This window comes from Gallus gallus, chromosome 3, assembly GCF_016699485.2.
Source record: "Gallus gallus isolate bGalGal1 chromosome 3, bGalGal1.mat.broiler.GRCg7b, whole genome shotgun sequence".
Classification (NCBI taxonomy): domain Eukaryota; kingdom Metazoa; phylum Chordata; class Aves; order Galliformes; family Phasianidae; genus Gallus; species Gallus gallus.
In genome coordinates, this window is record NC_052534.1 from 81,461,816 (window position 1) to 81,488,968 (window position 27,153).

Sequence of the window (27,153 nt, forward strand, 5' to 3'; positions counted from 1 at the left end):
TCTGAGGATGTTTTACACAGGAAACAAGCCAGGACTCTCTTCTACTATTCTGTGTGGCACAGAATGATGTGTTTCTTTTTTTTTTTTAAGGTAGGCATTTCTAATCTACCAGATGGTTTCACAGATGGAGAATTTTAGTTCTGTTATGGTGAACATGACATAAAACGTGAGTGAAGTTCACGGGGAAAAACGATATGTTCATTTGGCCATTCTGCTGTCCATGAAAACCACTGCTGGTTACTCCAACTCTTCCATTTCACACAATTATCCCGTTGCTGAAGTAGAACTTACCCGGGGTGAAGGTCAATGGAACAAATCTTTAGTAGATTTTCACATTACATGAAGTCAGGAACACAAGGTTGGACTCTTATTCCGCAACACAAATAAGCGCTCAAAACAAGGTAGAATGTTACAGACCTATGTAAAAACAAACAAACACTGAAAGTACATTTGAAAAGAAAAGAGTCCTTCCTGCTCCTTTTTTTACTTTTAGGTGGGGACATTCAGCCCATAGCATTTCACTGAAGTAACTGGAGGAATTATGTTTAGGTCATATTTCTACGGAATATGGTGCAACATTCCTTTACTGCCTTGAGACTGGGAAGGGCTTGTAACATTAAAAGCTCATGGAAAAGGAAAGCAGCAGCTTGTTGTTTGCTATCTGGCTGCCAATCTGCAGAAATCTTTCTCCTTGCAGAACCACTGATGGATGCTGGCAGCCTCAAGTACAACTTGCAGAGAGCAACAAAGAGATCTGCAATGTAAATGTAAGCATAAATGTGAGCATAAATGGAGTCTGAACCATCTTAGGCGTCCACGGTCTCTGATTAGTCAAACAACTCTATTTGCTTTGGTAAAATTAGCAATACATTGGTTAGGAGGGGAACTGGTTTGCATCTTCAGAATGTATCTGATAAATAAGCTACTGGATCTGCCTGAAAATCCTAACAACTACAGTAAGACACTGACTTATAAGGAGAATCCTTGACTGCTCAGCCCACTGAATCACTTACTGAGCTTCATACATCAATTTTTGCTGTTTTGCAGAGCACAATCACATGAAACAGTTTCTGAAAATCACATCACTCTGTGTAACTGGATGTGGTGTTATTCTTGATACTGAGAAATTACTCAGTGTATTAGCTAACAGTAAGAAACCAAGAGCTTACATCTTTTGATACTAAATGATGTGGGTCACGTGTATTCATCTTTTGCACAGACAGAAAAACATCAGTATACATAAAGACCTGATGATATTGTTTGGCATTGTCACTTCCTTTTGCCATGCCTCACAAAGTGACCAGCACATTTTTTGAGGGAAAGGAACTAGGATTGCTTCCTTGTTTGAGTCCCACAGCAAAGTAATTTATTTCTTCTATCACACAATTTTAGATACAAAGAAATTTTTATCCATTCTTAACATCAATGGTACATTAATTTTGCTGAGAAATTCTGAATTTCAGCAGTAACTCTCCCAGCAGCAGACGAGTCTCTCAATGTCCAAAGCTCAAAATACTACACTTCTTGCATACACAGGAACTGTCATTCCTCTGTAAAATTCCAAGTAATTCATGCAAAATATTCCCCTTCCCTGCCTCTTCCTTCTTAACTGTTGTCTGGGCAGTGACAGAAGTATGGATGCTGTTTCATGGAGCAGCAGGGCTGAGGAAGCCAGCACCTGGCTGCAGAGCAGTGTACATGCACTGTACACCAGGCCATTACTGGTGCAAAAGGCAATAATCCTTTCTGAAATCTGTGCCTCTAGTAATCTTGTTTTTTTCTCCCTTGATATTTCACATTTATCCAACTTCCTTCTCTGCAATTTAGCTCTTTATTTAGCTCACAAAGTAGGCATTATCCTAAGTAGGTAGAGTATTCATCTTTTGGCATCAGTGCCAGTTACCCCTGGCAACCAACACTTGAAGGGAAACCTTATTTTTGTCTGGTAACTCAAAATAGGTCTTAGGGGTCAACTGCGTGGAGGCAGCTCGTAAGACTGGAAAACACTCCACAAAGGACCTATTCACATTTGTAGAATTCAAATGTCAAAGAGAGATGAGATTATTATTTTTATTTTCTTTAATCATTACATCACACAACTAAGGGAAAACCCCTAAAAATGCAAGTGTCACATTTCAAGGAGCATATCCACGCTGAAGAAGCCTCAAAGATGTAAGAGATGCATACTAACTTAACATAAATGGGAAGAAACCACACATTCTAATTTAAAAAAGGCGGAAAAAAATGAAACAGGTTTTAAACCTATTGTCTTTGAGACATGTGGGTATACACACACAGTTTATCTTGCTGTTTTTTCAGCTGAGACCCAAGTGCCCTTTGCTCTAAGAGTTCAGACCAAGTAATCTGATGAGGAAACCATTTGAAAATTAGAATTAAAAATGTGTCATATGGCAAACAACAATAGTATGACAATTGTTACGACAGTTCTGAGGCTCAGTCCAAGTTGCTGAACACTGCTCCTTTCTGCACACAAAATATGCACATTTCCATAAAGACACAAAAGTAGAACACATTCTGACTATATTCTGCTAGGGCTGGGAATTAGATCTTTGATTGGTTTTGATTATCTGAAGCAAAATCTCCCAGGATCAGGCAAAAATATCCTCCTTTGATTACAGCAGTTTTGGTACAATTAAGTTTCATCATCTGTTATGCAAATAGCTTTATTGAAAAAGTTGTCAAGGTAGAAAGAGCTGATAGCATGGAAGTGGCAGAACTAATTCAACATGAAAGCAGCATGCACTACAAGATTTATCTGATCAAATGGAGACGTTGTCTACTACACCATCTGACCCTTACAATCACTGTAAAAAAGTTGGTACTTTTAGAAGGCAGTTCATCTAGCTACACAGAAGAGGTCCCAACTAGACCAGGCGAATAGTACACAAACATCCATTTCTTTCCTCTGGCTATTACAGGAGCATAGGATGCTTTGCTTACACCCACAAACCCACAGCCCAACATGGCATCTAATACCAAGTGAGAGAATTCCCACCTCAAAGCAAGATTATGCGTGCTCTGACCTTAGGAAATAGAGACTGCTGCCTACCTATTCTAAAACACCCTTGAAATTTAAGCTGAAAGCCCAATGTCTTAAGAGGATCACATAAATATGCTCCTGACTCTTTATATATGGGATGTGAGAATTTCAAAACAAGTTCCACTCCATAACACCATTTCTCTTCACTCTTGCTTTCAAGTATTTTAGATACAGTTAACTAAATTTAATAATCTAAGTTAAACTTGCTGTTCAGTGAGCATTGATGAATGCCAATGGATACCATTTATCCACATGGAGGAATTCAATGGCACACCTTTGCTTCATACGCAGCAAAATGTCAGACACCGTTTTGTCAGACTACCCTTCTTATGCTATCTGTCACATATCTGTCAACAAAATGCTGGTGGGAAGGTTCAACTTCTACTGCCATAGCATCAACACCCACCTCTGATACTATAGGCCAATATAATAAAATAGGAGGCATTACTTCTGGACCAGTCATCATATAGTTTCAAAAATTGTATTCCCTTAAGGACTTAGTTTTAGTCAATAATCAGCAGGGCAATTACTGACCAAGCATGTGTGGGTCAACATTGCTTACCAGAAACATCAGATGCTACTTTTTATTTTACTTTGCATTTATAAAGGCAGAATCAAGATATGCACTCATTTGTTTCACAATTGCTGGAAAAATTCACATGCGTATTTACCATTTGGGCATAGCCTGCTTCTACTGAAGTTAATCAACCGATGCAGATTCCAATGGAAAGAGGATCAGCTCATGTTTGCAATACCACCCTACTGCACAGCCTTGCTTCCATAAGCAAATAATGGAGGACATGTGATGCTTTTATTTTCAGTACTTGGATCTCTTCCCTTTCAAGTGCATTAGTATAAAATTAGCAAGCTACATTTCTATCCACTTGTGATCAGCAATAAATACTTGCCCCTGTAGCTCCGTGTACTTTTCCTTAGTGGAACCTGATCAACACTCACCCTTACAATTCCTGATACATGAATTCATGTTTCACAGAATCACAGAAGCCCATTTCTTTTTGTGTAGAAAAAGAGGAAGGAAAGATGATAGAATGGAGTTTGTATGATAATACACTTTTTAGAGCGGGGGTAAAAAGAAGAATAACTCAAAAAACAATGATTTTCACAACTAGTATGAAAATGACTATACAGTCATGAAGTGAAAATATTTACTATTTCTCATGGCTCAAAAAGTAGAGATGTAGAAGTGAGAACAACAGAGAGTTTAACTTTGCAATTCAGAAAGCCTGAGCCCTTCCTCATCAGAAACCGAAAGGGTTAGTACAACAGGGTTCAAGGATGACCTTGGCTTCTATATTTTTGCTCTGAAAAGAACCCCCCAGTGCAATTTAGGTTGAATAAGAACTTAGTTTGATTCCACAAGCCTTTTTCATGAAAAGTAGAGAAAGGAAAATGAAAGAGTAACCAGTGGGTTTTCACTTAATGTTATCATTTTCCATCATCAACTAAAAAGAAAATGCTTCTGGAATACTGTTGCTTTAAGGGTTTGTTTTTTTTTTTTTTTTTTTTCCCTAATTAGAAGCAACTCTGTGCTACTCACTAACCTTCTGCAAGTGCTGTTCCAAAATTAGTGCCTCCTATTTTATTATGCTGGCCCATGGCATCAGAGGCGGATGGTGGTTGTACTGCAGTAGAGGTTGAACCTTCCCACCAATATTCCATTTCATTTTGTTGCTGTACGACAGATGGCAGCCGAGGGGCACTCTCACAAAATCGTGCCTGACACAGAAGTTTGTTTGAAGGAATGATGGGGAATTTAATTCCTACATGTGTAGAAGTGGCACCCACTGACACTCATCAATACATGCTGAACACTTATGGAGACTAAAGAGTGGATGTGAGCCCCATGAAGCAGTGAGTGGTGCATTTCAGCAGTGGTGACAGAGATGTCAACGTCAAGCCACACTCCTTACAGCCTTGTAGATTCTTACAAGCACAGCATGCAGGCTCTTGTTCATGGCTGGCAAAAATGCATAGCTAATGGTGTTGACTCTGTTAAAAAAAAAGCACTTTGTAGCTGAGGATTTGCTCCATTACATGTTACTATGCTCCTTGTATCTGCTGTATTTCCAATAGAAAAACAGGAGGCATTACTTTCAGAGCGACGGACATGTTTATTGATGTATTTTGTCAAGTATTTATTCTTTAGCTTTGTTTCCTGTAGAAATATCTATTTTCTCGATTATTAGCTATTAAAACCTGTTAGTTTTCAATTAAATAGAACTTTTTGGCACTACTTGTTGCTTAGTAGGATGCTATGCAAATTACATTCATTTTCACACACAAACTGTATATAAATGACAACCTACTAACACAGCTATGCATCAGGAAATTTATTCATATGTTGTAGTTTTTCCTTTCAACTTCTGAAACAGTCAAAAGGTAATTTTTTAGTTATTTGTGTCAAATTGCATTCAGATGGAGACTGGAGAATCATGAAGTGCAGAAAATACAGTTCAGAAAGTAACTAAAGTAACAAAGGATGTATATTGGACTTCTGGATTCATACTCACAAATGCAGCCTCTTCTCTCCCTAGAATTATTGAAACACACCTTAGGAAAAATATCTGCAAATCAAAAGGAAGTTGCATTTTCAGCTAAATGAACTGGCATTCCTGGTGATCACATTTTGAAGAAATTTACGATTAAAAGAGACTTATTTCTAATGCGTAAAACTGAAGAGAACACAACTGCTTTGAATTTTCAGTTAATCTCTTTAGGTAGAAAACTGAAAACACTATTTCTTTATCCACAGAACAGACTGGGGTCTACAGAAATGTTAAGCCAGAAATTGCCGTTTTGGCAGTTATGTTAAGCATGCAGGCTCTAAAACTCCTAGCATTTAAACATTTTGGAAATAAAATATAAACAGTAGATCCTAGTAAATATGAAGTAATGTGTCACAATTTTTATTGGGAAAAATTTAGATGAAAAACTTATCTTGCATGAAGTGGACAAATCAATGTAGATAGTTATATACCACATTCAGTCTCCCAAAGAAACGTGGACATGGTGCAAATACTACAGCTTCCTCACTTCTCAGCATGGTCCCAATCAGTACTGAATCCAAGGAAAATTCAACAAGAAAGAAATCATCAGATAGTTTCTCTGTTATTTCTGACACTGGAGACAATCTTATTTTTAAAACAGCCCTAAACCAAAAGTAGGCAAATGAGGTCACAATCGCTAATCTGTAAGCAGGACAGCAGCTTAATGCAACTCAACTGAAGGGGTTGAGCTCAACTCAACCCTGGCACACCTAGGTGATTCTGATTCTGTACCACTTTGCAGTTCAGCATCTTCATCTGGAACCAACAGCAGAGTTGCTCCTTGGAAGAAGACCCTCCTGATTTTTGATGGTCTTGTATTCCAGTCAGGTAAAAATACACATTCCGCATCAACCACAAAAGAAAAAGGAATGATCCCATGTGAAGCTGGGGTGATACAAAAAAATAATTCATGAGAATCAACAGTGATACTCAGTGTATCCATATGGGAACTGCATTATGCATAGGAGAAAAATTTACTAACTAGACTATAAATTGAGCTCTATTCTGCATTAAGAAGCAAGCCACTTTTCTCTGAAGTTTGCTTATAATATTCCAGGAAATTTTCTGTACAGAACGGAAAGTCTTCGCTTCTGATTTGATGTGTTATGTCAGTCTAGCTGGAAATGAGTAAGGGAGTAATTCTATCAGACTACAAAACAGCAGTGACCACTGAGGAACTTCATTTTCAACAGGATGCTTCATCAGCATGTAAAAGGGGTTAATTTTTAACTATGCAGAAGCACAGTGAGGATTTGCATACAGCTGCTTGTGCCTTCAAACCACGGCATGAGTTCCACATGCTGGTTTTAAGACCTCAGAGGTACTCTTTCTGCTTATTTCTAAGTTACAATTCCAAGAAACTCTTGGTCCTTTTTGCTCCACAGACTCCAACTACAATCTCACAATTTTTTTTTTCCATAAACAAAGCCAAAAATAACTTCTTAAGTCATTTGATTGTGAGCAGAATAGCCTTTATCAAAGCACTGCAACACTGCTGACAGATATGACAGTAAATATCACTCTTCTCAAGTACACAGCCCAGGAGGACATACAGTACCTATCAGGGATAAAAGTCCAGCTGGGGGAAACCATATCGCTTTCTCAATTAGGCTGGACAAGTTTGTTTGTATGTCTGCTCTACTACAATTGTAACAATTCTATTTAGATACTCTGCCTTATAAGACTTAACAAGGAACACCATATGGATACAGGACAAACTCTCCCACAACATACTGTGCTGAGAAGGAGGGATTTGGGGGGGCTATTACTCATTTTCCATTTGCTGCTGGAGACGGAAGGCCACTCTGAATCGACACAGCACATGGTGGAGCTGTCTCCTCTAAGCACTCTCCTCAACACCTACAGATAGGGCAAAAAGTCCCCAGGCCTCTGAACTAAGCTCCAGAATAAAAGTGTTCGTAAACATCTCAAAAATGTGACTTTCTCATTCGGGCTTATCTCATACCTAAGGGGATGCTGCCCATGCTCTATTTACCATGGACCTCAAGTACAGTAAGACTGACTGCAAACACACACAGTGCTGTCTGCACTGCTAGGAAATGAGAAGCAACTAAATATTACTGCATTTTCCATTACTAGAGGTATATATCATATAGCACAGCAGGGCCTAATTAGAGTTGGCATGACATAAATATAACATTAATAATTATTATAACCAATTTATTTGGACATAATTAGACCTCTCTCAAGAATTTGATCCATGTATTTATTTCCATTTTTAGGATACCTTCCAGAAGCAAAGTGCTTCTCTTGTTACAAGTATTAAAGAAAGTATGCATATTTTACTTTGTTGTGGGTTGGTACACTTTGTTTAAACTATATGTCTTAATCAGTCAGGCCACAAAACAGGATTCTTGGATTGACAGTGATAGGACAAGGGGGAATGGTTTTAAACTGAGACAGGGGAGGCTTAGATATTAGAGAGGTAGATATTAGGAGGAAGTTTTTCACTCAGAGGGTGGTGACGCACTGGAACAGGCTGCCCAAGGAGGTTGTGGATGCCCCATTGCTGGAGGCATTCAAAGCCAGGCTGGATGTGGCTCTGGGCAGCCTGGTCTGGTGGTTGGCGACCCTGCACACAGCAGGGGGGTTGAAACCTAATGATCACTGTGGTCCTGTTCAACCCAGGCCATTGTATGATTCTGTGATTCTATGTTCACTACAAAAAGGACCCAGAATAAAGAATGCAAAAGTACTATTTGTGAAAAAAAAAAAAAGTATTATTGCTGCTTGTCTGCAAAGGAATACATAATCCTGCTTGAACAGCGTCCTCAGAGTTGTTTTGATTTCAATACTTAATTCATTAGTAATGGAAAAACTTCACATCATAGTAAAGGAATAATCTGTTGAATTTCTCAACTTGTAGGACATCATTACTCTTGACAATTTGCCAGGCAGAGCTGGAGATTTATTAGGCAGAGTATGCCAAAACGGCAAAGGGCTTCTCATGCTGTAGGGCCACAAAACAACAGTTTTATGGGATTGAATTTACTTATTCCTATACTTTATGACCTCACACAGCTACACAGAATGCATGAGTCTGCTGTAGATCCTGTATCGCATCACTGCTGAGTCTTCACAACTAACTGGGAAGTTTTCCTTGGTTCCTACAGTCACCACATCAGCTTTTTCATCTAAAGAATGCACTGACACTCTTGCTAACCAGGCCTCTGGAGATTTAACATCTACTTAGACAGAAAACACACATTTTGTTGTTTGTTGGTGGCACATAAAACTGTGCGCAAGAAATAGCTCTGACACTGAGAGGAAAAGAAAAAGTAAGTAGGTTGTTTGGCAAGCATAGGAAGATACCTGCAGTAGCACAATTCTATTCTCACCTCTAAGTTACCATGAGAATGGCTACTTTCCCTAGTAGCTATGTAAACCCCCCTTCGGACTCTCCAGTTAGAAAAAAAAATGTACACACTCTGATATCAGATATAGCAAACGAGCACAAAGCCCAAACTGTCGTCATGGTTACTTGGAGACATCCTAGTACATCATGTATCTTAGGCTTAATTTTCAGTTTTGTTTTAAGAAGTATTAATTTGTTTACAAAATTAAAAGTCTTTCTTAGTGCACATTTCGATGGTAATACACTTGGTAATACGCTCATAATTTAGGGGCGACTGTTATTCCAAGTAATGTAGTTTTAATGGCCTTTGTGCAGCGGAAAATGTGGAATTGTAAGGGTTTTCAGAGAGGGTACAAGCAGCATTCAGCAAAATGTTCAGCCTTGATAAATTGGACAACCCTGCCACAGCACAACACCTTCCAAACGTGGCTCCCCAGATGAATTGCACATTCATTTTACTCCAGTCTTTCAATAAGGGCTTTTTATTTATTCTGGACACACTTCCTTATGCTATTAGTTAAGTATTTGCCAGCAATTTTTAGACTGCATGCTTGGTAATAAAAAAAAAAAAAACTGAGAAACAGAATTATTTCACGCTGAAATCTAGATTTGTGCTGTTTTAAAATGATACATATGTTTTCTGAAAAGATCTATCCTTCAAGCACACTTACATGTTGAAAATGTATGCTAAAAAAAAAAAAAAAAAAGGATGCAATGACCAGATCATATTTCATGGTTGCATGAGAAAGAAATTCAATTTATATGTGTAAACAGAAGATTTTCATAAAATTCCCAGGAGCATAAACTGTGTTTGTGTGCTCAAATAAGCAAGTGATGCAAAGCAATGCAAAGTTTTACAAACATTATTAACCTCAAATTTTAGAAGTGTGCCAATGCTCTGGCAGTTACAGTATGTTACTGAAGATGTGAGCTGATTGTAGATGTTGTATTTCTTTGGGGTCCTCTTTGTTCCAATGCTCTTGGTTAGTTTTAATGTGAGATCTTAATTGTGGCATTCCTAAAATTGATGGTGTGCGTATCTTAATGAAAGTCAAAGGTTTTAAGGATCTACTGCTGCATAAAACTAGCCAGAAGACTATGCAATGATGTCAGTATTTGCCTAGAACAAATAAGTTACTTTCCCACAGGATGAGCAGGAATAACAAGAACCCTTTCAGGTGTCTTTGGAAAAGTAAGTTTCCCCAAGTGTAACTTTATGGTACCAGTTTAGCCCAGTTGATTTCTCCGGACAGGGTGTATCTTCAGTTACGTGCAACTATTCATGTAAGAAGCACCCTTCTGAGGTAAAGGAAAAAGGAAATAATAAAAAAAATGAAAGGCTGATGAGAAAGCTAAGGGAAATGAGACTTGAGACAACAAGCATCTGGAAAGGAGGTCATTCAAATCTAATCATATTAACTACCCAATATGCTGCAAACACAAACACAGTGACCCAAATTGCTCCCACTTCTACAGTCCCATTTTCTCCTTTTGGCAAGAGTAAATGGCAAAATGAGAAAAAGGATGAAAGGTGAGACACACCAAAGCAATAAGCTTCCCTTTTCTTCAGGGTTGTAAGGATGAAAACTGCCCTAATTCAGCACACCTTCGATGTTTCTTTTCTTGCTATCAGCAAGCAAGGCAGTAGGAAGAAAACAGCTTTCCTCACACCACCTGTGTAACCAAGTAGAACCACAGAATCACCTTAGATAAAGCTGATAGATGTGTCTTTCCCAAAGCTGCATGCACTTTCATGACATGAACCAGCCTATTCCCTTTAGCCATTAATACTGCATCTGGATGTGCCTCCGAGTCAGTGCCTCACTATAGAGCAGCAGGTCCTCCTGCCCAGCAAAAGAAGTGGCAAGCTTACTCTACTCATATCAAAACAGTTGAACCCTCAGCCTCCCACCAGTTAAGGTCTGAAGAAGGCTCCTTATTGCTATTATCTTGCTTGTTTGTCATGCCAAACAGAAATCAGCTTGAGAGGAGCCAGTTGGACTGAGGGAAAACAGTCTCACGTGCCTGGAAACATCCAGGTTTTGTGAGAGAGAACAAAACCTTACCCAGTCTTATTCTGGTAAATAAAGAGAAAAGCCAATTTATCTTAATTAAGGCACAGTCTAATTGAGATGGGAGATAAATATGTACCACGTATGCTCATTGTTTGAAGATTATTTGCTTGAACCATTTAATGATTTAGATGATTTTGTTACGTTACTTTTTTTCAAGTAGACTGGTGTCATGCGTCACATGTACCCAGGGGAGGAAAGGCAGATGCTCACAACCCAGCTAAATACATCAACCTAGATCTTGCTACTGACTCAGGATTGAAAGGAAATGCAGTATCTTGCCCTAAGAAACATGAAGGAAAGGGCGCTGGTGCCAGAGGAAATGCAGGAAAGGGAAAGAAACGCAGCCAGCCTCATAACACCTTTGCAAAACTAATTCATTAAGAAACTGAGCCAAGGCACACATGTGCAAATGCCATCTGCATCACCATTACCGTCATGCAATACAAATGTCAATGGCTTAGTTAGACTCTTTCTTCTGGCTGTGTCCGGAAGGGTTAATCACCTGTGGGCATTTTAAAACGTAATTAATTTTAGTGAGAGGAGGATTAGCTGTGAAGCAAATGCCTACAGGCAAGCTGCTCCTGGGCTCTATCCTACAGAAAGGCAGAAGTACCTCCAAGAAAAGGACTGTGAGAAGAGACACTCTGATGGTCCATCCTTCCTGACTCCTTTCCCAATGTTTCCAGAGCCTGCAGAGGCCCAAGCCATGCAAGCTCCTCTCAGCGACTGCAGGGAAGGGAGAGCTCATGTTAGAGGTGATGGTTGAACCACCCTCGTTGGTTTTTGCAGCAATTCAGTCCAAGGCCACACATCAGCTGGTCAGCAGGTGACGTGAGGCCTCTGCACAGCAGGAGTGATGGCACCTCAAAGTCCAGCTTGTGTCCAGCCACCAAAGCAAGGCCAAGTACCTTGAGACACCTGAGCTTTCTTCTGAGGAACATGAGCTGTGCCCTTAAGGTGTCTTGGAGCTCACAAAAAGGCTAAAATGAGGTCAATTATGATGTTGCAGGGAACCCCATGGTGCAAACCCCAGCCCTCTGCCTACCTCACAGCACCACAAAGCCCTCTCCAGCCCCAGCTAGAGCATCTAACAGTCATTAACCCTGCAGAATGAAACTGCTACTTTCTACCAAATTCCTCTTCAGCTTTTCAAAGGCTTCTTGTTTGAGCAAGTGCCAGTAAATATTCACAGAGCCAGACCCATCTACATCTGCAACTTGTTTTCATTTATTTTTGATAGCTAAATGTAAACAAAAACATCCGTCTTTCCTTCTCTTTCCTTGATTTTTCTTTTTTTTTTCCTTTCTTTTTATTTATTCAAGTACACTAGGGTATTTTAAGTAATGTTTTTCAGAAGAATTCAGGTGAAAGGAAACAAGTGGCTAGAAAAAAATCTGCTAGCACAGCCCACATCTAAAAATTTAAGGAAAGAAATCCTTGAGACATGGATGAGAAACATACACGTGTACCTACTTAAGTGCGGGTAATGATATTGGCTTGAACTATGGTTCGAGAAGAGAAACAGCATTTATTGCCCTTAAGTTGAAGCTGCATTACAGCTGAGCCATATGTACAGTAATTCACATATGAAATCCATCAGTTCTGAACGCAGAAGTAGTGAAGCGTTCAGGACTGTTCACACGTTACCATACTTCACAGGCATAGGCAGTCCCGAGAACATTTATGCCATTTATGCCTGTCCGCCTCCCTTCCTCCCATGTATTTCTGCTAAAGAGAGAATGAAAATAAATAACTCTAGACGAAAACACGTAAAATACAAAGCGCCACAGTCATTTTTCTCACAAGAGGAAAACGTATAAGATACAAAGTGGCATAAGCATATTTCTCATAAGTGTGCCACATCATATACATGAGAAGCTTTCTTCAGCAAAAAAAATCCCAGCCCCTTCAGCTTTTTCCTAGTTATCCCCTGTACATCACACAGAAAGCTTAAGGTTTTGAGACACTCTTCCTAAGCTTTTACCTTATTCCTACCTATCTCCCAGCAAAGTTTTCCAAGTAGCACTGCAACTGCAGATTTTCTATGCCAGCAGGACATCAAAGATTTACCTCTTATTTACTCATAGCATTTATCTCATTTTCTATATAACCACACTTTAAAGAACCTCAGACTGTTTAACTTCACTGAATCACAAAATATTAATATTCTCTGTAAAAATAACTTCCACAAAGTCTGAGAAATCTGCAGCAACCCTGGAAGCCAGAATATGCATATATTCATGAAGAATGAAGGCAAAGATGAACCTCCATCACAAGGAAATGACAGTACTGCAGGAAAACTTGAGTAAAATGAAAGAAAACTACAGTCTGCAAAAGATAACTGCAAAGCCAAACTCACAGAAGAGTCCTTACCCCCGCACTACTCACCAATTTGGGTAGAAATTCTCATATGAACCAGTAATGGGTAACAAGGTTTGAGTCATTAACAGTAGAAAGTCTTTTCTAACAAAGTTGTTATTACAAATTGCACAAGGCACAAACCACGATGTGGCTCAAGTATTAATAAGAAATTGAATGAAAACCTTCCGCTAGGTTGTTTTCTGTTTTTTTTTTCTCCCCTATACCAGCAAATAAATGCTAACTCTGACAATAATACTCAGTAGTATGTTTATGCAGTTCTTAGTACCAAGTATTGTTTTTCAAACAGGTCATGATTTGCTGCTGAAATAAAACCTCGTTCGTGTGATACCCAAAGTTTGGTTTGCAAACAAAGATGTTAGACATCATCCTGAATTCTCCCTGGTCCTCCCACTTCGTCTTGCAGGCTCCCGGTGCAGTCTGTAGGAACAAGAGAGTGCAGATGGTTAAACCTCTCTGCAAGTTGCAGGCAGTAATGTGTTGTTTTCAACCCATCAATCCCAGATGACAAAGCTAGACAAGTGTCGCATGTCCTTGTCTCCAGTGTCAAGTTTGTATTTTTTTCTTCTTGAAATGTCATCCTAGAAATGCCTGAAGTCTGCACGTATCTCCTGGCTTCCTACCTCTTGCTGCCTGTCATTTAGGGAGACACGATACAGCAAAGCTCTTCTTTCAACTTTCATTGCAAACAAACGTGGCACTTACTCTCCAACTGCATAGCTGACCAAGAACTTAAATGTCAGCATTTAGTTCTGGTTTATTTTTAAATATCAAAAATGGAAAAAAATCAGTGGAAGAATGCAGAGTTTAATTAGGTCCTAAGTGCATACGTGCAACAAGCATAAGAGAACAACTTCAACAAAAGCTGAAAGACACAAAGAAATTCTGAGGCATTTCCCCAGCTGTTCTGGGAGTTTTCCATGCATTTCTTTGGGGAGCAGTCCCGTGAAAGTTCAGCACACAAAATATGGAAACAAGAAGTTTCACTACAGCAGGTGGAAGACAGCACTGGGAGCTGTGAAGAAGGGAGGGAGGCAGCGCTGGTACAGCCAAGTCCTGGCACCCCTCATCCTGCGGATATGGCAAAGTATCATGGAGCAGATAGCTTGCTGCTGAATGGGCACTGCTGCGTGCAGGGGAAATTCTGCTCTGTTTGGAGGCTGCCACGGTGTTCAAAGTGAACTCATGCAGCGTAAAAGGATGTGCTTTGGGAACTTGTGTTGAGGCTAGGGGCTCACACCGATCACAAGGATAATGTCTGGCTCCTCTGAGCTTTGTGGTGAAATGCAAGTATCTAGGGAAAGCAAACCACAGGCCAATTCTCCTAAGACATTACCCCTCAGTATTACTTCCATAGTTACAAGTGTTTTATTTTTCTGGTCCTTAAGAAACTGCACAGTACTGTATCAGCTACAGTGGATGATTGCTCTATCTAAGGTATTATGACATGCCATATCTTCTTTTCCTAGTAACTCAGAAAAATTGCATCCTGCTCTAGCAGAAGCATAAGGCAAGCAGTAGGACAACCCAAGGTATAACACTATCACAAACTATTAACTGAAAAAAAGAATATTGTACAGAACAGAAAAAACAAACAAACAAACCTGAATTAAAATTTGGTGTAGGATACTAAACTAGCAGGTATAGTTCTGTAAGGTTCTGCCCTTCAGAATTTTTTTTCATTGAGTTCTGAAATTATCACCTGCTCAACTGGAAAGCCCTCATAACCTTCCATCTTCTCATTAGGTTGCCAGTCTCATAAAAGACACCTTCAGCATGGCCATTTGATATTAGGAGCTAGGGATTTATTTTCTTCTACCTTTTCCTGACTATCCAGAACACATTAATATTTAAAAATAGCTAATACTTGCTGAATGCTACCTTGTGAAACCTTTTCTTTTTTTTTCCCCCTTGTTTTCAGATACAAGTAGAGAAAGCTTTCAAGAAATCTGCCCTGTGACAAGGGCTACAAAGCCACCCTGAGTGCCACAGCCCTCCCTGCAAACATGGAGATGGACCTAAGAGATACAGAGGAACAAGAGAAGTAAATTAAGACTGTCTGGATTCCTAGACTAGAGATTTGTTTCTGACTTTGTTTCCATGCTGTAGAAAATACCATGCAAGAAAGCTGCCAAATGAAGAAGCAAGGCAAACCAACAGAGCAGGATACAAAGTCAGATAGCACATTTCTGGTTACTAGCATTTGGATTTAAACCTGTATCATCAGAAAGTGTAGGTAATGTGCTTTTAATTCAATTAATTCATGTCTGTAGATTACGAATTATGTGCCACCTTTGGGCAGAGATCACCTCCAAAGCTTTCATTACAGGTTCTGTCAATTTCAAAACATCTCAATCCAGCAAGACACACAACCATCAACTGCTGATGTTTAAAATCTTTAATTATCAGATAGCAGGGGGACGTTTGTACTTCTCACTGATTAAAACATTGCCTCGTAATGAAATGGCTCTCAGAGCAGCCTTTAATGGCAAAATCTTTCAAATGTACCTTGTTAAGCCACAGAAGGAGGCAATTTAATGGCACAACTCAAAGCCAAGAGGAAGGAAAGGAAACAATAAGGTCATTATATCAAACATCTAACTTGTAAAACTGATCCCATGTGTTTTAAAAAGTCATGGCATCAATGAAGAAGCAAAACTTTCCACACAGTAGCACAGATTACAAATATGCATCCACCACTCACGCCCACAACACCTTATCTAGAGATCCATTGCTGTACTCTGATTTATGCCTACTTACATGTCATTTGCTTTGTTTCATACTGACCCAGACCTAAGCCAAGGGCAGAAGGGTTTCAACAGGTAGCTCTCTCTACATGTTTGTTTTTGAACGTGAGTTTTCAGTGTTCTACAGGAAATGCCACTGGTGGCATCAGCTACTGATGGAGGGGTAATTGAGATGAATAGAAGCAATGTGACAAGCATCTAGCTTTATTTTCCTTATAAAAAAGATATAAAACTATAAAAGAAAATCCCTGCTTTTAAAAAGGAAGGGACACCTTGATATTCTACAGCAACTGTTTCAAGAATCCTCATCAAAATCTGAATTAATGCTTTTTTGTTGTGGTTTTTAACCTAATCTTCCACCTGCTAAAAGAATAAATATGTGTGTTAATAATTTTGCTATGATTATTTCTTTTTAAGATGTAATCATGCTAAAAAAGAGTATTGAAATGAGGAAAAATATTTTTTCAATGTGACATTAAGGGCATGAGAAACAATGGCAACAAAGTTTTCAATTAAAAACTATATTTATCTTTAGAATATTATATGAGCTTCACTGTCTATCATTACAAAAAGATATTTTCTAAAGAAAAATAGTTTTTCAACCTCACAATCTGCATTCATCACAGCATGTATCTACATGACAGGCAGCACTAATTTTTCATTAATGTCAGTTTATGAACTCTACTGTAATTTGAACGTGTTCTTTCATAGTGCTAATCACTATGGCTTACAAAAACCTTCCGGCATGGGGTAAATGACACGATTAACATTTATACAATTCAGCTTGGTATTTCTTCCCATGACATCAAATGCATGTGCATTGTCATTGTCATTTGTTTTTTTCATTATGTACGGCCTTTTTATGGAACTAGGTGATTTTCCACAACGTGAAAACAATGTGGTTATATGCATACAACTTAAGACAATGCAAACATGCCAGTTGGCTGAATGTTCCTGCACGAAAAAACTGGGATTTTCTGTTTTTATTTCTCATGATTTTTACTCATTTTCACTATTTAAATTTATATGGTGTGATCAGTATTTAATGGGGGTGTATAAGAAAGGAGACAGACTCTTTAGTGGGGTCTGTTGTGACTGAACAAGGGGAAATGGCTTCAAACTAAAAGAGGGAAGATTTCAATAGGACATAAGGAAGAAGTTGTTTACAGTAAGGTTGATGAGGCTCTCAATCAAGTTGCCCAGAGAGGTGGTGGATGCCCCATCCCTGGAGATACTCAAGGCCAGGCTGGACCAGGCCCTGGGCAACCTGATCTAGCTATAGGTGTCCCTGTTCAGAGCAGGGGAGTTAAACTAGATGACCTTTAAGGGTCCCTTCCAGCTCAAATGATTCTATGACTTTATGATTCTATGATCTATGAGAACTAAAGGAGATAAATACTTTGCCTCAGAGAAGAGAACTAAACATGCTGTCCTGGCACACCCAGACAACATGAGAGCATAGAGTGACAGCTTTTAGTAGTTCATGTCTTTATTTATTGAGACAGTAACTGCTTCCAATTATCACTAAACACCGTTACATCTAATGATCTGTGGAGAAGTGCTAGCCCAATAATGCAGAACTAATGGGATGGGGGAGGATACGCAGTCACCATGGGCTCACAAAGCAACTGTGTGCATCTTGGCAAGGACCAATTGGAGTCTGCCTGACCCTGGCATGGTTCTCCAGCAGCACTTTCTAAGCTCTTTGCCTGCTCACCATCAAGTGAGCGATGCTGCTGTCTTTCAAGGATTATAAATGCACTGTTAGGCGTGTTGTAGCTTGTAACAGGTATTCATTTCAACACAGGATTTTAAGCCCACTTTTGAGAAAGAGGAGCCCTGTGCTCCGATGTCCCCAAGCTGTGGTTCACATCAGTTTCTCCTCACTGTGGGCTCTTTCACTGTGCTCAGAACTTGCTGTCTGCCACCAAAATGATGCTAAATGTGTGGAGCTCTCTCTCTAACTCCAGGGTAATTTTCTCCATACCCACCTTTGCTAAGCAGCTTCATCCAATTTCTTCAGGAAAACACCCAGAAAAGATGCACAGCAAGTCTCTTCTCAGCCATGCGATGCTCATAAAAGCTGGCGTTATTACCACAGATAGCACTAAATCACAAGTAAAATACCCAGGCGCTGTCTACCAAAGCAATGACACCATGAAAATAAGGTGGAAAGAAAAACATGGGAATCGATAAGAGGGAAAATAAATGCCCTTGGTGAATATCGGAACAGAGAGAAATCAAAGAGAAAGTACAAACAGTGAAACCTAGGGTTGCAAATGTGCTGAAAAGGAATTAAAAAAAAAAAAACGGATATATTCAATGTGGTGCCTGTTGAGAGGCATAAAACTAAATACCCTGCTTGCTTTGTGAGCAAGAAAACAGCTAGAATGTGTGTGGTACGAGACGTGTGTAATACCTTTCAAAAGACAAAGGATGTCTGGAACACATGGAAACTTCTGTTATGACAAAACGTAGACTGGAGGTGAAGCACTCAGAAAGATCTCAAATGTTAAAGAGATGAACATAGGAAACTGCTTTACAGCTTTCAGTAATTAACTTCATAATGAAGAATACCTGGTGAGGAGACATACCAGGGAGAGCTCCCACCAGCAAGATAGGAAGGTGAAGGGCATCACGCTGCATCATGAATGCAACACTTTCTCTATGTACAGGAGCAAAATCAAACCCAGGAAAAGAGCTCTAAACACTCTGAACCATTGGCTTCTTGTCAGTGAATAATTCTACCTGTGTTCAGCAGGTCTATCAATAGCAGAATTCTGGTGTCCCAAATATCCACTGCTCTGGTAGATGAAATAGCTGCTATTAGTGCAATATGCATATATCTTTAATCAAACTGAACTTCTTTTCCTTGTTGTTTTCCACTTTCAGTGTGCTTGGAGCTTCAAGCCAGATCTGCAAACTCAGTTCAAATTTTCTTTAAACAGTTTTAGCCATTACTCAGTAAAGACTTACAGTCCGTTATTTCAACTCCTGGAATTACACTTGACTACTCTGAAGTAAGTTCTTTGATCAAGGTTGCCAGAAGACCAGCACGGCCAAGAGAAATAAAACACAAAGTATGTCATACATCCAATGCAAGTCTATTTTGGTTATTGCAAACACAGTGTGTCACAAAGCACATTTTTTCCTCTCACATCACCTAACTTTACTTCCTGTTAATATATATGAACAGGCAACATAACCTTCTTTGAATGGATCTTTCCCCATCTATAACCCAAAAATATATAAATTATATCAAGCATTACGCAACAGTGTTCATTTTATTCTATTTACAAACTGTAAATCGTAATCTCCACAATCTACTGATGCACATGCTAAAAACCAGACTCTCTACACAGTGTTTTTTGATTCAGGCATACACTTTGCAGACATCTGTAATATAAGGACTGCAAGTATTTCAGCATATATAACCTAGTTCAAAAATGTCATTCAAATCACACTATTCTTATAACAATTGATTTACCTTGAGATGCTCAGGAGCAAATAGTTTCTTCTGCCTATGGCATTAACTGTCATTTATGAAAATCTGGACAACTCTTCTTCCCCAGGTTCCCACAGCTGGAATTTGGGTTTAGACCCTCAAAAGGCTGGCCATGGATACACACATGACTCTCTCATAACTCTCTGAACAATTTCCTTCATGTTTTATAGTACATGGACTACCACCCCTGACCCTTGCCTACTTCAAAGGTGTCTTGCTCCAAGGGAATCAAGACAGAATGATGTCCAAGGCCAGAGCACTACCAATGGGTTGGAAGGGACCACTAAGATCATTTAGTTCCAACCCCTCTGCTATAGGCAGGGACACCTCCCTCTAGACCAGGTTGCTCAGAGCCCAGCCTGCAGCCTCAGGCTGCTTCATCCAGCCTGGCCTTGAATGCTTCCAGGGAATAATCTGCATGTGAGAGTGACAAGCTTGTAAAAAACCTTCTAGAAAGGCCACACAGCACACACAAAGGTTAGGTACATAATTCATACACTAATAACACTTTGTCTTCCCTTTCCTACCTGCATTGCAAATAAAATAAAATGCCTTGTTTCAAACTTTACATCACTTCTCCCTCTACAGCACAACCAGAATGGAATACTGCGTAAACAGGAGTCCTGAACATGCAAATATGATTTATTCTGTCAAAATTAGACATAACTGTAAGATTATACTCATGCTAAGACAGGAATTCTCTTCTTCATCTGGCATTCTAAGTGCCATAAATTCCACAATTTTACTCTAAATAAAAAAGTGGGAGTTGTAAGAAATAACAGCAGCTCCACATTTTTTTTTGTATTTGTTTGCAGGATAAATTCCTTCGGAAGTCCACAAACTTTTAATAATCATTGGAAACTTCTAGGCATAGAAACATATGAAGTGTTAACTGACAATATAAATTATATTGGCGTATGCTTACAGTATTTAAGACATTTTAAAATGGGCAAAAAATCTTTTTTTTCCAATTTACGGATGTATATAGATATGAATTGCATTCATTCATAGCATATTTTAATGATCTTTCTTACCACATTTTATCAAGATACGCATTCTCATACAACATCTCCTGTACTTCGTGTCTTCAGAAAGAGACGCTATTGCATTTTTGCTGGCAGAAAAACAACCATTACTCTCTTGTGGAAAAGTGGCTTCATTCCCAATTCTAATTTCAGAGTGGAACTGATTATGACTGGGTTATGAACCCACATCCTATAGAGAGCCAATAAAAACACAAATAGGAAAAAAGTTTTTATAAAGAACTTTATAATAATATTTTTAATAGAATTTTGCTGGCATTTTGCAGTTTTGCTAGAATGTTTACAACTGTACAAATCTTGGAAACCTAAAAGGGTTGCAGACTTAAACTTCTTGCACATTTTCTGCTCATGAGAGATTTGGCATTTACATAAGTTTTTCAGACACTGTTATTACCCTTCAAAAATCATCAGTATCTAGGAAATAATTCCTGATAAAACAACGTACGCTCTTTCATTGATTTGTTTTCTTCAGTATGCGTAAAATGCTGCTAGCCAGCTTGTTAAAATGCCAATACTCTGTTATAAAAATGATGAGGGAAGTATACGCAGAATAAAAAAGGAATGCCAGGCATTTGTTCCTAGTTGCTTGTTTTTCATCTTCATTTCAGACAGACAATAATGTTGTTTCTATATTCAGAGAAAAATGCACAAAAGCCAACCACGCTCTTTTCAATACTGTCCTCTCCAGCCAAGCCTGTCAATGACATCTTCTTGATAAAAACGGCACTTCAGTTTCCATATAACTTTAGTTTGTAACCTGTCTGCCTAGAACTCTTTGCCATCCTGTCAATCTGTGACAAGACAGAGGGGTTTTTGTGTGCCAGAAACAGGTATCATCTAACTCATTTGACACCATTTTTAGCCACTGAGTAGGTACCATTCGAACAAGGAGCTCAGAAGGGGAATGTGCCTTATCATACAGCCTGTCTCCACAGGATTCAGCACATGGAGATGTGACTGCATTCAAACACAAATGGCATAGGGTGGGATGAAGCAAATGTACTGCTGCTTTTCCAACTCCAGGTATGTGAATTATCTCAGCCGAGACTTAGACTTAATTTACCCTTCAAGTTTAGAATTGAATTTGTTTATACCCTTAATCTTCTGTATGCTCATATACTTTCAATCTTTCCACTTCTGCTAATCAGCCAGTGTGTACCTAACATTGAGTTCTATGGCATTTGGTCAGTCTGGATTATTGCTGTGTGCCTTTTATTTGACACAACTAGCTTTAATTTCATTTACTGCTTTTGTAGGCATTTTTGTAATGCTGCCTCTAGTTTTGTACACACAAGCTTTAGTTTTGAGCTCTCCCCACCAGTTCCAGCTCCAGCAAACAAAAACAACAAAACAAAAATGAGGAAAAAAATGCATTTATCGGCATTACAAACCAGCAATAGAAAATAAGCATTTAAAAACATCATTTTCCTGAAAGCCATGAAATAAAAATAAATAAATAAATAAATAAATAAATAAATAAATAAATAAAGCAAGCCATCTGGGTTGGAACCTTCTTTTGCCACCAATATCTGACTTTCTTTGCCTGTGTTCTCTGATTGCAAATGATACCACAAGGACTAACAACAACATGCACAATCTAGCTGAAAATTTAATTGAGAGATGCTACTACTTGTTACTCTGATGAAGTGGACTATTGCATTTTCTGTGTTTAGTGCAGACCAGCAGTCACTCTACACACCTCATAGCAAAACAAGTTGATTTAAAGCTAAAATCATTCACTAGCAAAACAGATTTACACAGCAAGTGTTCAGACTAAGAACTTAACAGCTGTTCCACAGAATAGCTACCAGAGCTGAGGCTCCACTCACAACTAATAAAGCCTCATTTCCAAAATCAATGAAGATAAAATACTACTCAGCAACAAAAATGTAGGATGCTTATGCTTTTGCTGTGAAAGAGAAAGGGCCAGAGAAGAACCTGCAAGTGTCCTTTGGCTTATACTGTACAAAATACAACCTCAGTACATCCAGTGTTTGTTTTGTTTTCTCCATATAGTCTCAAGTATTTTACCAATCTAAGTTGATTTACTTCCCACAGTAGGGTTGTATCAACTCCCTAAAGAGTGAGGGAGTTTCTGGAAGCTTTTGAAGGTGCAAAGCCCCTTCCCTACAGCTCTTACATCCACCCCATAAATCTGGCTGTGTCCAAGCTGTGTCCTGTACTCCACTTTCCTGGCAGCCTCTCTCTGTTTATTCACTCCTTGGAGCCCAGCAGGCACCCAGTTTATTTATTTTCTTTGGATGACACTTCTAAATGTTGGCAACTCTGTGCAAAGCACTATCACTGCTTAACAACAACACCTCTCCACGCTGGTAAAGGGAAAAGGGTGTGATTTCTCACCTTCATATTCATCACCCTTTTTTGACCACGAGGATTAAGCAACAAGCAGATGGGTGGGAGTACCTAATGTTTTACCTTTCCAGGAAAGCTCTCATACAACAGGAATGCTGTTTTCATTCATAGTAGAAAGACCTGAAGTGAAACCTAAACGACATATCAACTGTTAATATGTTCTGATTTGCATTTCATTTAGGGTAACTTTTGATACAGAGGACTTGTCTTTCCCTTGCAAAGCACAACGCCTATTTACGGCACAAGAACCCTGGCACTGCCATCGCCACTCCTTTGAGTCAGCTGTCTTTACATGGACAAACCAGCCACATTCCCAAGAAATGCCATGTCGACTTGAACTGTTACTGTATGCTCCCGGGAATGCAGTCAGTTGAGTTCTCTTGAGAATGAGCTAGGGATTTTAGCTGGATTCTTATGGAAAAAAGGCTCATGCGATCAGTCTGTTTGTGCGCATCCTTGTCTGCTCCAGCCTCAACACAAACCAGCTTTCAACATGGCAGAGGGTTTCAATTAGACCTCATAGAGGACGGAATACACAAAAATGTTACTTTCCCACATGTTTAGTGAAAGCAGGTGAACTGGCAGATGAAAGAAACTATGTGCAAATCTGTGCTGCAGAAAAGGCACAGCATGCGATGTGAGAAATGCAGAGGATAGAAACCTTCTGGATGTCAACACTGAAGGAAAAAGCTTCAGACTGAGCTCTGATCATCTTAAAAACCCGAAGCAGGAAATGAATCCAGAAACGCAATTCCAAGTTTTATTAATTCTGCTGCTCACTGAGATACTTGTTAATTAAAATCACACCAATTCTCCGCTCACGCAGCAGCCCTGCATTTTTTTAATTGCTAACTTTATAAGCAAGGAACAGGATTTAGAAAACGGGGTAACCAATATCCCCTTGGTGTCAGCCAATAAACAGCAAGCTGTCTGGCTGTCAAATACCCTGCAAAAGGTGAGGCAACAACTGCCTTAAAATTGCAGTACACAGTGCAGCCGAAACACCTGCCTGCTGGTAAGCGGCCTCACCACAATGCCACTTCCTGCCAAGCCGGGCAGCAGGCCTTGTTGTACATTCGCCTGGCACTTCTAGGAACTCCAGAGGCCTCAGCAACCAACTCCAACTGCATTTCAATACATCCTGCATGTTTTGCGTTTCATAAAAATTAACCCACGCAGTCCCTGTAGTAGTCTCAAATCACCGATGGTGATATCCAGCACTGGCTTCTAATCTTAACTTTAAAAAACAGGCATCCTAAAGTTGTCAGCAGTGCCCCACTGCCACATCTCACACACAGTGATGACCCTCAGGAGTTGAGTGAGAAGAATCACATCCCAGAGTTCAGCAATTTTGTTTTCATGGTGAAATTTTGGGGAGCAGGTGTCAAGGAGCTCCAGGCTACTCCATAGAGAACTTTCCCCAGAGACCGAACGTAGAAACTATGGAAATGGTCTGGGTCACGCTGTTTCCAGCACGTTGCATATTTTCAAGTCAATCAAAACAAGTTTATTTAAAGTACAAAATATTCAAGATCTGGACTACACACAAAAAAAATTCCCACACCAATTAAGGAAAGTAAAAATTCCAAATATTTTTTGACTGTGATTTTAATTAATGGAAATATCAAGTGCAGAATCTTTCCGAAATCACGTGACTTCAAAGAAACCTATGGAAACATGGATCTCCTAACTTCCAGCCACCAAAGTTGTGGATGCCTGTTCAGCAGGTTTCACTTCACCTTGCCTGCTGCTCAATCTACAGTACAGAAGTCCACTAGAGACACACAAATGGAAAAAGGCAACCCAGAAGCATGGGACCTGAACAAGAAGTTGGGCAGCACAACAGACAGGTGAGCAGAAGCATGAAGCAAAGCAGCGTGGAGATGGCAGCCATCTGATACCTCTGCATCCACAATGCAGCAGGGCCAATAGGTTCCTGTGGCATTTCCTTGTGGTCCTCCAAATGAAATGACCCATAATTTAGAATAGTAAGGTTTGTGATAACAGAAGTTGCCAAACGTTATTTTCCCAGAACTCAAAACTGAATGACGCTTGATTGGTATTTCAAAACATAACATTAAGATAATAATAAATCACCAAATCTACAGCTTTTAGGTTATTTTCTTGATCCAAGAAATACACGCTACAGCAGGACCTGGCAGTAAAAACATAAGAACATTTAAGGGCACATTTCTGTATGAGTATTTTTTATGTCGAAAGCATAGCCTCAGAAAACTCCTGCGTGTTTAAAAATGTGACTGCTTTAAATGAAAAGTTAGTGCTTGCTGCGCTGGCTTCTCAAGCTGTTATTTTATGCCTTAAGCCAAATTTAAAAGAAGCAACCCCGGAGTGTAACATCAGCTTGTCTTCACTCACTGCCTTGCTTCATTTGCATTCTTTCAACAAGGAGCCGTGAAACATTAAACAACCTGAATAATATTTCTGACTTGTAACAGCAACTTGGATGTGAATTATCCTCTGATTACTCATATAACAACAAGGCTTCTTTATCGTAAAAGTATTTTGAGTGCAGATAAAATTAAACAGGTTAAAAGTACTACTGCTAAACACAAAAATACTACTACACTCATTATTTATAGGTCCAAACATATTGTATGTTTATGTAAGTCCACAGATACTGTAATCAGTAGCTGGACCACGTGCTTTTCATTAAGTCTTTAAGATAAAACATCAAGGTAGAAAAGTTATAATTAAATATTGATATAGAATTACATACGAAGGGAATCATCCACTTTTGTTTTTGTTTTTTGTTTTAGTTTGTGTGTTAGAGAACTGAGTACATTCTAAAACATTATTTAGGCACAAGAAACTTCAGGTAGAACCATACAAATAATATATGGAGGAATGAGATCCTGCTGGGATATCTGCATCACCAGTGGGATTGAAGGGGGAGCCCACACGAGCCAGCACAATGGCAGCTGGCTTGCTAAAGGTTTGCAAATATTGATCATTTCATAGTATAGAGCTATGTTTGCAGTAATAAGGGATAAGACCTGTGCCTTGATAACAGTGAAAGCAAAAGCCAGTCACCTTGTGATGTACACTGCAAGCCCAACCATGTGCTGAAGCCAGCTGGGACACTGGTTATTAGGCTCTGCTGTAGGGCACAGTAGCATGATCCTTGGCTTTCTTACAACAAGGGCACTGGAAAACACTAGGATGCAAACTGGAACTATTACTAAGAAGATAAAAGTTTGAGTCTGAAAGAGGGTGAAATGCATGCTTACACATACAGTCCCCATGGTTTTAATTCACAGTGCTCTTGCTCACCAAGTTGCAGCAGCCACCACCCATTCACCAACCTTTTTGCATTTCTGGAGGGCTGAAAGCAGATGATGAAAGGTTAAAGCTGGGGGTCTGCCTGAAAAATTCTTTAACAGTTTCTGAAGTTTTAAAGCAGCATTCATCAGTATTTCTACTCTCTCTCCTCCCTTTCAGCATCTCAGCTCTACTTTGTACCTTTAATACTGAACTGTGCTCCTTAGAGCACCATTCCAGACCAAAGAAACCTTTCTGTTAGAGTATCAGCCTTCCCTTGTGAATGCATGAAAAATGCAGTAAGAACTCTCTAGTAGGAGACCCCCTGCTTTTCTACACATTGGTCATCTGCAAAGAGAAGAGGAGAAGTGAAAAAAGGAAGCTGGATGGAGAATGAAGTTGGATGGAAGAATAAAGACGGCTGGGAAATTTTAGCAAAACTTTCTCCTGAAAGAGAGGTTCAAAAGCGTGAAAAACTTTGGTGAAACAGAAGTGATTGATTTTCTTCTTCCTTCACATGAGCGCTGAGGAGTCCATGAAGCCCTTTGATGATTTCAGGTGAAAAAGTGAAGTAAGGCTCAACACACTTTTTAAAAAGTACAACATGAATAATACTGGAGCATGGCATTTGTCTAAGTCATGCTCTTACATTCAATCTAAGAAACAGTGGAAGCCACCTCTTCATTGTAGTTGGGATGGAGTTCTTTAAATTCCACATTCCCACAATGCAAAACCCATTGTCTGTCAG

At 39.3% G+C, this 27,153-nt stretch overlaps 1 protein-coding gene and 1 long non-coding RNA gene across 4 annotated transcripts in view; both read right to left on the reverse strand.

Annotated features, from left to right (window-relative positions):
• KCNQ5 (potassium voltage-gated channel subfamily Q member 5) overlaps window positions 1–27,153 on the reverse strand; it is a 263,525-nt gene that overhangs the window by 218,931 nt on the left and 17,441 nt on the right. The window lies entirely within an intron of this gene.
• Window positions 7,835–27,153, reverse strand: part of LOC121110204 — a 31,638-nt gene continuing 12,319 nt past the window's right edge. Inside the window, exon 3 of the long non-coding RNA XR_006939003.1 lies at window positions 7,835–13,878. This is a non-coding gene — a long non-coding RNA (uncharacterized LOC121110204). The remainder of the gene's footprint in view (window positions 13,879–27,153) is intronic.